The sequence below is a fragment of the Pongo pygmaeus genome, chromosome 8 (genome assembly GCF_028885625.2).
Source record: "Pongo pygmaeus isolate AG05252 chromosome 8, NHGRI_mPonPyg2-v2.0_pri, whole genome shotgun sequence".
Taxonomy (NCBI): Eukaryota; Metazoa; Chordata; class Mammalia; order Primates; family Hominidae; genus Pongo; species Pongo pygmaeus.
This window is the reverse complement of record NC_072381.2, coordinates 54,914,893-54,927,586: the sequence shown is the minus strand read 5'-3', so window position 1 is coordinate 54,927,586 and position 12,694 is coordinate 54,914,893. Positions and strand designations below refer to the sequence as shown.

General features: G+C 43.6%; 1 protein-coding gene across 1 annotated transcript in view; it reads left to right on the top strand.

The window, feature by feature from the left end:
* Positions 1 to 12,694, top strand: part of MSMB (microseminoprotein beta) — a 63,725-nt gene that overhangs the window by 15,754 nt on the left and 35,277 nt on the right. The window lies entirely within an intron of this gene.

Here is a 12,694-nt window from a genome sequence, read left to right as displayed (position 1 = left end):
AGCAGGGAACTCCAGTCATTTAATTATTTCAATCATAGGTGATGTTCCTCTGTAGTCATGGGCCAGGCCCCTCAGGGCGTTATCTGCACAAACGTTGAAAAGTTATGCTTCCGGCGGGGCGCAGTGGCTCACGCCTGTAATCCCAGTGCTTTGGGAGGCCAAGGCAGGCGGATCGCGAGGTCAGGAGATTGAGACCATCCTGGCTAACATGGTGAAACCCCATCTGTACTAAAAATACAAAAAAAAAAAAAAAAAAAATTAGCCAGGCACGGTGGCATGCGCCTGTAGTCCCAGCTACTCGGAAGGCTGAGGCAGGAGAATCGCTTGAACCCGGGAGGCGGAGGTTGCAGTGAGCCGAGATCGCGCCACTGCACTCCAGCCTGGGTGACAGAGTGAGACTCCGTCTCAAAAAAAAAAAAAAAAAAAAGTTATGCTTCCTAGAAATACTCTGAAGACTTTGTCTCCAGGAAATTCAGTGCTCTCCAGGACAGAGCATCCCTGGTACCTCCATTAGAACTGGACTGTTCTCTGGCTATTAGTGGAAACAGCTTCAACTCCAAAATGTTCCTGGTATTTGCTGGAGGATAAGGCATGGAACACAGATACAGTTATGCTTGCTGATTCTGTTCAGTCTGAACTCACAGCACAAAAAAGGAGCGACTTTCCAGAATGTTCAGCAGGCACCTCTTCTCATTTCTACAACTAGATGCTCGGTGTAATCGAGATATTTTCTTATTGAATGAATATGTGCAGCAGTGCCAGTCATACCTCTCCATTCTGGGCAGCAGAACTCAATGGGTGTCTTAGCCCATTTTGCATTGCTATAAAGGAATACCTGAGGCTGAGTAACTTACAAAGAAAAGAGGTTTATTTGGCTTACGGTTCTGCAGGCTGTGCAGGAAGCCTTAGTGCCAACATTTGCTTCTGGGGAGGGCTCCAGGGAGTTTCCAGTAGTGGCTGAAGGGGAAGGGAAGACACCTGTGACATGGCCACAGAGGGAGCAAGAGAGTAGGAGGAGGCCCCAGACTAGCAACCAGATCTCTGTGAACTAGTAGAGAGAGCACTCACTCATTACTGCAGGGAAGGCACTAAGCTATTCATGAGGGATCCACCCCCATGACCCAAACACCTCTTTTAGGCCCCACCTCCAACACTGGGGGTCACATTTCAACATGCGATTTGGAGGGACAGATATCCACACTGCATGAGTGGTAAAGACCCCACTCTGCCTGCACTAGTTATATGTGTGAGCCAGTTCCTTAATCTCACTGAGAGTGTGTTTCCCCATCTGTATCATGGGGATAGTGATGCTTGGCTTACAGTTCTGTGCTGAGGATGACAAGACATAATGTATTTCAATGCCTGAAACAGATCCTGACACTAAGCACTCCCCTAAGGGTAGCTATTATAGCCCTGATAGTGACTGCTACCAGAACGCCCTCTTAGCAATCATTGCTTCATTAGTGTCTTCAGTAACTAAGAAATGAAAAAGAATATTGGGTCCATAAACTCTTAGGAAATTTCACTGGCTTCATGATGCCCACCAGCTTCATGGTGAAGCAGGAAGAGCTCATAGGAAATCACAAAGGTTCACATAAGAACATGCCTGTTCATGTTTTAGCATCTTTCCCAATCTTCTCAGCTCCTTTCATTATCTTGGCAAACCACATCTCATAAATAAGCAGTTGAGACTATTACGAAAGAGGCAGGAAAGCAGGGTAGCTGATGTTTTCTTCTCAGCTCTTCTCTTTACCATGTGGGTAATTGTCATTGTGTGGTTTCCGGCACTGTCAGCTCTCAGTTTCCCAGTGGCTCCAGGTGTTTGAGATATTAAGCGAGCTTTTTAAAATGCTGCTTAAATCCACATGCCTTTTCCCTGACCTAAGTACAGCTAAGACAAATACTCACTTTATACACATTCTGCATAGGCAAGGTGAAGAACCACAGCTATAGGTTTTGTTTGTTTGTTTGTTTGTTTTGAGACAGAGTCTCTCTTGTCCCCCAGGCTAGAGTGCAGTGGCGCAATCTTGGCTCACTGTAAGCTCTGCCTCCTGGGTTCATGCCATTCTCCTGCCTCAGCCTCCCGAGTAGCTGGGACTACAGGCGCCCACTACCATGCCTGGCTAATTTTTTTTGTATTTTCAGTAGAGACAGGGTTTCACTGTGTTAGCCAGGATGGTCTTGATCTCCTGACCTCGTGATCTGCCCGCCTCGGACTCCCAAAGTGCTGGGATTACAGGTGTGAGCCACTGTGCCCAGCAGGTTTGTTTTTTGAGACAAGGTCTCACTCTGTCACCCAGGCAGGAGTGCAGTGATACCATCATGGCTCACTACAGCCTCAACCTCCTGGGCTCAAGAGATCCTCCTGCCTCAGCCTCCCAAGTAGCTGGGACTACAGGCATGCACCACCACACCCGGTTAATTTTGAAATTTTCTGTAGGGATAGGGTCTCACTATGTTGCCTAGGCAGGTCTTGAACTCCCGGGCTCAAGTGATCCTCCCATCTCAGCCTCCCAAAGTGCTGGGATTACAGGTGTGAGCCACCCCTCCCCCCACCTTGCTGTAATTATTTACTTAGACTCTAAATCAAAGAACAGGCTTCAGGCCAGATGCAGTGGCTCGTGCCTGTAATCCCAGCACTTTTGGAGGCCGAGGCGGATGGATCACCCGAGGTTAGGAGTTCAAGACCAGCCTGGCCAACATGGTAAGACCCTGTCTCTAATAAAAATACAAAAATTAGCTGGGCGTGGTGGCGGGTGCCTGTAATCCCAGCTACTCAGGAGGCTGAGGCAGGAGAATCACTTGAACCCGGGAGGTGGAGGTTGTGGTGAGCTGAGATCGAGCCGTTGCACTCCAGCCTGGGCAATAAGAGCAAAACTCCATCTCGAAAAACAAAACAGAACAGGCTTCAGTGCCCCAAGGCACAAGGGAATGGAGACAAGGACAGGAGGATGTTGCCCACAGGTGAGATTGTAAAGGAATTTTATGAGAACAAGTTTAGGGAGAACAAAGAGACCGAGGGTCAATGCTCCCCGCCCTTAGAGAACTGGAGAACAAGGACAAATACAAGGCCCCAGCAGGTAACTGCAGACTTCTGACCCTTAGGCCCCGTATTGCCCTGTTCGTTCCATTTTAGCTTCTACCTTTTAAAGCATGTTCACCAGTGATCATGTACCTAATTCTTCCTGTCTGTTTTTGGTAAGTGTCCCCTGCAGTCTGACAGAGAAACAGAAATCCAGCTGACCAAATGTATGCTAGTATTCTTTTCTCTCAAGTTTGTTGTTGTTGCTCTTGTTGTTGTTGTTTGAGACAGGGTCTCACTTTGTCACCTGGGCTGGAGTGCAATGGTGTGATCATAGCTCACTGCAGCCTCAAACTGCTGGACTCAAGCAAGCCTTCTGTCTTAGCCTTCCAAGTACCTGGGCCCACCAAAGCACTGGGATTACAGGTATAAACCATCACACCCAGGCCTTCTCTCGGGTTTTTTTTTTTTTTTTTTAATTTTGAAAAATGCTGGCTGGGTGCAGTGGCTCATGCCTGTAATCCCAGCACTTTGGGAGGCCAAGACGGGCAGATGACCTGAGGTCAGGAGTTCGAGACCAGCCTGGCCAATGTGGTGAAACCTTGTCTACTAAAAATACAAAAATTAGCCAGGTGCGGCAGCACGAGCCTGTAATCCCAGCTACTCAGGAGGCTGAGGCAGGAGAATTGCTTGAACCCAGGAGGCAGAGAGGTTGCAGTGACATGAGATTTTACCATTGCCCTCCAGCCTGGGCGACAAGAGTGAAACCTCATAAAAAAAAAAAAGAAAACAAAAAATACCAAACATATATTATCTAGAATAAACCACTGTTAACATTTTGCCACATTTACTTTTTGTCTGTTTAAATTTTTTTCAGAAGCAATTTGATACAGATATCATGTCACTTCATCTCAGACTACTTCAGTTTCTATCTACCAAGAACAAAAATATTCTCTGACATAACCATAATATAATTACCTATAATTACCACATTCAGAAAATTTAATAGGCACACAACACTATTTCTTAACATAGGTATTCAAAATTCCCCAGTTGTTCCAGTGACATTCTTTATAGTGATTTTTCTGCAGTCCTAGATTCAATCAAGGATGCTGCATTGAATTTATGTGCCCATGCCTGATAATGACATGCTTGGCTTCCAGTCTGAGAACTGACCCACATAAATTGCCTAATGGCAACTGCATTTCACATCCACTACAATTCCCTTTTTCCACATGGGTCTCTGTGATCAACTCTGATCCTGCATGGTTAAGCCAAAACCAGTGTCTTTCACTGTACTTTGCCCAGCCCCTACCAACACATTACCAATCAAAGAAAGCCCCAGATGGCCCAGGGTGTGCCACAGCTGTTACTTGGGGCTTTCCTCAAGTTATGTCCAAGCCAGCTTCAGCTCCCCTTCAATTGCATCCCCTAACAATCCTGAATTGCATTTCTGAATCTAGGACTAGTTTTTAAGGCCCTCCAACGTGGATACATGGTTTCTTTGCCATTGACCATTGACAAAAAGCTTTGAATTCAACTCTGATTTTTCCCTCATTTGGTCACCTCAAGTAGTAAATTGAATCACTTTAAACTACTGGTTTTGTAGGTCAAAAACAAATATTTCATAAGTTTCAGTGTAAAAAAAATTACTCTTGAACGACTCCAACACCTAGCAACCCCATAGCTGGCACTAGCCCACTTGGCCAGCACTGTGGTTCGGCTAGCTCCCAGTTTTGTACAACCCATTTCCGTTTTGCTTTCCCAACTAATTATTTTTATTATACTCTCTTTTGATGCCTGATAAACCCCTTCTTGTTCTTTTTCAGAATTATTCAGTCCACTATTGCTTATTTTTCAATGTTAGGTTCAGCTTGTCTAGTACCAAAAGTACCTTGCTGGTCTTTTCCAGAAAGATTTATGGATCAACTTAGGAACAATTGACATCTTTATGATTTTGGATGTTCCTATTCAAGAACAGAATATGCCTTTTGATTTAATCAAGTTATCTTTGTGTTCTTTATTAATTTTAATAAAATACTTATTGAAATATAATTCAAATACCATAAAATATGTCATTTATTTTGTTTCTTTATTTTTTTTTTTTTTAGAGACAGAGTCTCACTCTGTTGTCCAGGCTGGAGAGCAGTGGCTCCATCACAGCTCACTGTAATCTCGAACTCCTGAGCTCGAGTGACCCTACTGCCTCAGCCTCCCAAGTAGCTGGGACTGCACCACACCCAACTAATTTTGTAGTTTTCTGTAGAGATGGGATCTCACTATATTGTCCTGGCACACACCACCACACCCAACTAATTTTGTAGTTTTCTGTAGAGATGGGATCTCACTATATTGTCCCCGCTAGTCTTGAATTCCTGGTTTCAAGTGATCCTCCTGCCTTGGCCTCCCAAAATGCTGGGATTACAGGTATGAGCCACCATGCCTGGCCAAAAAATACCATTTTAAACTGTATATGTCACTGCTTTTTAACATATTCACAGAGTTGTCTAACCATCATCACAACCAATGTTTGAACTGTTCATCATTTCAAAAAGTAACTCCATAACCTTTAGCTATCACCCCAGTCCCCTATTCCCCCATCCCCGAGCAACTACTAATCTACTTTGTGTCTCTATGAATTTGTCTATTCTGGATAGCTTATCTAAAGGGAATCATATAATACATGGCCTTTTATGACTGGCTTCTTTTACTTAGCACAATGTTTTCAAGGTTCAGCCATAGTGTAACAGATATCAGTATTTCCTTCCTTTTTATAAAAAAGTTGTGGTAGGCCGGGTGCAGTGGTCATATCTGTAATCCCAGCACTTTGGGAGGCCGATGTGGGCTGATCACCTGATGTCAGGAGTTCAAGACCAGCCTGGCCAACATGGTGAAACCCCGTCTCTACTAAAAATGCAAAAACATTAGCTGGGTGCGATGGCGCATGCCTGTAATCCCAGCTTCTTGGGAGGCTGAGGTAGGAGAACCACTTGAACCCAGGTGGCGGAGGTTGCAGTGAGCCAAGATCGGGCCACTGCACTCCAGCCTAGGTGACAAGAGCAAGACTCCGTCTCAAAAAAAAAAAAAAAAAAAGAAAAGAAAAAGTTGTGGTAAAATCACATACAAAATTTATCATCTTAACTATTTTTAAGTGTTCATTTCAATAGTGGTAACTTTATTCACATTGATATGCAACAGATCTCTAAAACTTTTCCGTCTTGCAAAAGTGAAACTCTGTGTTCACTGGACAGCTGTCCATTTCCTTCTCATTCCAGCCCCTGGCAACCACCCTTCTACTTTCCGTCTATGGATTTGACTACTTTAGATACCAAATAAGTGAAATCATACAGTGTTTGTCTTTCTGTGACTGACTTATTTCATTTAGTACAATGCCTTTAAGGTTCATCAATGTCGTAGCATGTGACAGTATTTTCTTATTTTTTAAGGCTGAATAATGTTACAATTTTAATAATTATATATCATTATAATAACTGAATAATATTTACAACAATACAATTGCATTATATGTATAAGTACATTTTAAAATCCATTAAGACATTTGGGTTGCTTTCACCTCTTGGCTATTGCGAATAATGCTGCAACAAGCATGAGTGTGCAAATATCTCTTTGGGATCCTGCTTTCAATACTTTTGGGTATATACCCAAAAGCGGGATTGCTGGAATATATGGTAATTCTATTTTTAATTTTTTTAGGAACCTCCCTACCGTTTTTCATAGCAGGTGCACCATTTTACATTCCCATTAACAAAGCACAAGGGTTCCAGTTTCTCTACATCCTTGCTAGCATTTGTTATTCTGTTTTTTTGATACTAGACATCCTAACAGGTGGGAAGTGATGTCTCATTGTAGTTTTGATTTGCATTTCTTGAATGATTAGTGATGTTGAACATCTGTTCATAGGCCTGTTAGCTATTTGTATATCTTCACTGGAGAAATGTTTATTCAATCAATTGCCCATTTTTCAATTGGGTTATTTGTTTTTGTTGTAGTTGAGTTGTAAGAGTTCCTTATGTATTCTGGACATTAACCCTTCCTCAGATATGTGATTCACAAGTATTTTTTTTCCATTCCATAGGTTGCCTTCTCACTCTGCTCATTGTTTCCTTTGACATAGAGACGTTTTTAAGTTTGATGTAGTCCCATTTATCTATTTTTGATTTTGTTGCCTGTACTTTTAGTGTCACATTCAATAAATCATTGTCAAATCTCATCTTATGAAGTTTCCCCCTAGGTTTTCCTCTAAGAGTTTTATAGTTTTACATCTTAGCATTTAGCCTGTAATCCATTTCGAGTTAATTTTTGTATATGAGGTTACAGGCATGAACCACCATTCCCCGCTATCAACTTTATTCTTTTTGCATGTGGATATAGTTTTCCCAACACCATTTGTTGAAGAGACTATCCTTCTCCCATTGTGAGGTGTTGATGCCCTTGCTAAAGATCATTTGACCATATGTACAAGGGTTTATTTCTGGGCTCTCTATTCTGTTACATTGGTCTATATGTCTATCTTTATATCAGTACCACTTTGTGGGTTTTTTGGGGTTTTTTTGAGACGGAGTCTCACTCTGTAAGCCCAGGCTGGAGTGCAACGGCGCTATCTCAGCTCACTGCAACCTCCATCTCCAGCTTCAAGTGGTTCTTATTCCTTAGCGTCCCAAGTAGCTGGGACTGTAGCCATGAGCCATTATGCCTAGCTAACTTTTTTATTTTTTGTAGAAATGATCTTTTGCCATGTTGTCCAGGCTGGCCTTGAACTCCTGGGCTCAAGCAATCCTCCCACCTTGGCATCCCAAAGTACTGGGATTACAGGTGTGAGTCAGCACATCCAGCTGCTATGTCGTCTTCTGTCTCCTCATGTTTCTGGAGAGATATTTGTTGTCTCTGCCCATGTAGTCCCTTTTGTATCCAGTGACTCTTTGCTGCTTCCTTGAGATCCTGGGACATAGGATTCCTTTGGGAGAGTGAGAGCCCTGGGGCTTTTGGTCTCATCTCCTGGATGCATCCCTCACTCATTCCTCTCTGGGATCCTTCCATATCCAAAGGGGCCTCTGGAAAGAGAGGCTAAAGACCCCCTTTTGCTGAGAATTCCAGCTTTTTCTCTGCTCTCCTTAGGGTTCACAATCCTGCTTCCTTTCAGCACCACTGCTCCTTCCCTGGAGCACTCTTCTCCCTTTGACTTTTTCTGAAAACTTTCTTAGTCTCCTTCAAAATGAAAGCCAAGGAGCATTACTAGCTAGCTAGGCTTTCTGCCTTGCTTCCTGTCTCCCCAATGCACTAGAGCATCTGACTCCATGGTTGAATGAGAGGAAAGAAAAGAAAAAAATTTTGATAACTGAAAATGTTGCTGCCCATATACTTCTGCCTTGCAGACCTCCAGAACAAACTCTTCCTATGGAATGATAAATGATGTGATGTGAAAATGATGTGATAAACCTGAATGCTGGGAGCCCAACACGTCTTCCCTCCAGGTCCACATGCCGACTTCCCTCACCGTTCTTCATAAAGCATGATTTCTGTCACGTAGTGGCATCTGGAAGATCAGTGTTTAAATTCCACTACAGAGTAGCTATGCAACTCACTTCTCTGAACTTCAGTTTCCTCGTTTGTGAAACGGGGTAGTTATTTCTTCTTTCCTGGATTGTTGTGATGATTAGAATGAGACTGTATGTGCAAAGCAACTAGCACAATGTCTGGGTGCAAGAGTTTTAAAAAGTGAAGCTATTGTTATTCTAACCTGGGCCTCTAGCTCACTTATATTGGAAAGCCCAAACAGAAAACACTCATTTTGACCAGTGGGAGAAACCCTCCCCTGCTTCTGGCCTGGCTGCCCTCACAGAAGTCTACGAAGACTGAAGACTGTGCAGCAGAGCCCAATATTACCCAGATGATAGCTCACACATGCTCTTCTGCACCCACCAGAACACTTCTTTATTCCTCTGTGGTGGATTTAATCTTTCTTATGAGCCTCCATCCAGAGGGGGAGCAGGGCAAGTATAAGGTGAAAGTGGATGTCACTCTTTTTTTTCTTTTTTTTTGAGATGGAGTCTCGCTCTGTTGCCCAGACTGGACTACAGTGGCCCAGTCTCGGCTCACTGCAAGCTCTGCCTCCCGGGTTCACGCCATTCTCCTGCCTCAGCCTCCCAAGTAGCTGGGACTACAGGCACCCGCCACCACTCCCAGCTAATTTTTTGTATTTTTAGCAGAGACGGGGTTTCACTGTGTTAGCCAGGATGGTCTTGATCTCCTGACTTCGTGATCTGCCTGCCTCGTCCTCCCAAAGTGTTGGGATTACAGGCGTGAGCCACAGCACCCAGCCAAAAGTGGACTTTACTCTTGCCAGTCTCATTTTTTTCCAATTTAAACAGCCTCTTCAGGAGGACTCAATCTCTTCCAGAGAAATCCACAATTGTTCCTATGTCTTTGCCTCTTCCTTCTTTTGTCCAATTCCAATAGTACAAGCCAGGGATCCCTAGTGTCTTTGATGGTCTTACAGAGAGCCAAGTTTGCTGGGGTTCCTGGGCCCCTTATCTTGGTGTATTTGGTGTGAATTAGTGGTCCGGTCTTGACTCATTCAGGCTGGTAGTCTTCCCTGTGAATTGGCCCCACTGTGGTCTTGTGATGCTGCTGCCTAGAGTTCTGGTTGTTATTCCTGTTCAGAGAGGTCCACTTCACCCCTCCAGGAAGGCCTGCTTTGCCAAGTGCTCCAGCCAGAGTTAGCTACATTCTGTGCTCCCTGCCTCTCAGGGGACTTGGAACCTCAACATCACCAGCACATCACATATGGGCTCTGGTGTCGGCCACTGCTCTCTGCCATTGCTGTGCTTTCATCTCCAGCTTGCTGCAGGCCCCCAGCAGAAAACCCTGCCACGGCTTCAGATGGACAGAGCCCCTCTGTTGTTGGCTTTCCTTTAATCTAACATGCTGTTTTGACTAGGAATGTTTTTGGCTGCAAGTAACAGAAACTCTAACTAACAGTGACATAAACCATAAGCGTTTTCACAAGGTCCTGGAGCAGGTGGTATCAATGGTTTGGCAACTCTGTAAGGTCATTAAGAGCCTCTCTGTGTTGTCCCTCTGTTATACGTGGCCTATTTTTCTTATCCTTTTCAGCTAATCATGATAAAATGGCTGCCTCAGTTCCACCCATCACATTCGTGTTTAAGGAATGTATAAGTGAGACCAACGAGCACAGGCAGTGTTTCTTTTGTGCTGGTCCCTTTCATTTGAAAACAAAATGTCTTCCCCAGAAGCTCTAGAAGAAACTTATGTCTAATCAGTCAAAACTAAGTCACATTCTATTCTCAAGGAAGGCTGGGAAAGAGAGTATTTGGTTTTCCAGCCTCTTCAGGAGGAGGTTACTGGGGAGAAGGAAATTGGGGGTACCTTGTGAGTAATCACCTCATGTCCTCCACCCACTTCCCCTTTTGGGACTTTGGAATAGAAAGGGGAGATTGGGAACCACCGTTTGACCACTGCTTCCCTGAGGAGCATGGTCAATGGGAAAGGATGCAAGGTCTGAATCCCTCATAGGGATACTGTAAGGATCGAAGGAGATTATTTATGTAAGCAGTTAGCACTATGCTGGCACAGAGTAAGCACCCAATAGTAGTTTGCTATTGTTATTCTTTTTATTGATACTATTATTGTTATTGTTAATGCTGCTGTTTTCTCCTTTCTTGACTCCCCCAGGCCAGAAGAACCAGGCTTTCCACTTCTTCTCTGACAGAAAATTCCCCTACTTCATATCCTTTTTCTATTGCAAGAGCAAAACTCCATTATCAAATCAGGCTTGCTTTTGAGTCCTATATAAAACTTAAGTAGAGTGATCATACAATTTATTATACAAACTGGAATGCTTTGGAGAACAAACAAGAACAATTTTTGGTGGAATTATGGGAATTCAAGAGGAAAAAAATTTTAAAAACACTTTTTGAGTAATAGCTTTGTTGAGATAGAATTCACATACCATACAATTCACCTTGCACATCGGTTATTTTTAATATATTCACAATTGTTCAACTATTGCCACAATCAATTTTAGAATATTTAATCTCTCCCAAAAGGACATTCTGTATCCTTTAAATATAACCCTGCTATTCTCCATCCTCCCCAGCCCTAGGCAACCACTAATCTACTTTCTGTCTTTATATTTTGGCCTATTCTGGACATTTCATATAAATGGAATCCTATGATGTGTGGTCTTTTGTGCTTCCTTCTTTCACTTAGCATCATGTTTTCAAAGTTTCAAAGTTCATCCATGTGATAGCATGTATCAGTACTTCTTTCCTTTTTATTGCTGAATAATGTTCTATTGTATAGATAGATCACATTTTCCTGTTCATTCGTGGACATGTGGATGGTTTCCACCTTTTGGCTATTGTGAATAATGCTGCGATAATAATTGTGTACAAGTATGTGTTTTTGTATCTGTTTTTAATTCTCTTGGGTGTATGCCTAGCAATAGAATTACTGGGTTAAATGTAACTGCACCTTTAACCTTTTTTTTTTTCTTTTTTTTTTGAGACGGAATCTTGGTCTGTCGCCCAGGCTGGAGTGCAGTGGCGTGATCTCAGCTCACTGCAAGCTCCGCCTTCTGGGTTCACGCCATTCTTCTACCTCAGCCTCCGGAGTAGCTGGGACTACAGGCGCCCGCCACCAAGCCCAGGTAATTTTTTGTATTTTTAGTAGAGACAAGGTTTCACCATGGTCTCGATCTCCTGCCCCATGATCCACCCGCCTCGGCCTCCCGAAGTGCTGGGATTACAGGTGTGAGCCACTGCATCTGGCCATTGAATGTCTTTTTATGTGCTTCTTGGCCAGTAGAGGACCCTTAAAAAACTTTTAATTTTGACCTAGTTTCACATGTACAGAAAAGTTATAGACTAGTTAAAACAAAAAACTATATACCCTTCACCCAGATTTCCCAGCTGTTAACACTTTGCTCCATTTCAGCTATCATTTCCTCTCCCTCTTGCTCTTTCTCTCTTTTTTTTTTTCTTTTTTTGAGATGGAGTCTTGCTCTGTCGCCCAGGCTGGAGTGCAGTGTCACGATCTTGGCTCCTGAGTTCACACTATTCTCCTGAGTAGCTGGGACTACAGGTGCCCGCCACCACGCCCGGCAAATTTTTTATATTTCTTTTAGTAGAGATGGGGTTTCACCGTGTTAGCCAGGATGGTCTTGATCTCCTGACCTTGTGATCCGCCCACCTGAGCCACCATGCCTGACCTCTCTCTCTGTCTTTTCTTTTTTTTTTTTTTTACTAAGGCTGAAGTGCAGTGGTGCAACCTCTGCTCACTGCAGCCTTGACATCCTGGGCTCAAGCGATCCTCCCACCTCAGCCCCCCAAGTAGCTGGGACTACAGGTATGCGCCACTATACCTGGCTAATTTTTGTATTTTTTGTAGAGATGGGGTTTTGCCGTGTTGCCCAGGCTGGTCTTGAATTCCTGAGCTCAGGCAATCTGCCTGCCTGGCCTCCCAAAGTGCTGAAATTACAGGCTTGAGCCACTGTGCCCAGCATCTGTCTCTCTCTCTCCCCTCACCCCCATGCATACACACTTATACACTTTTTTTTAAACAATTTGAGAGTAATTTGCATTCATCATGTCCCTTTATCTATGAACACTTCAATGTGGAGTTCCTGAGAAC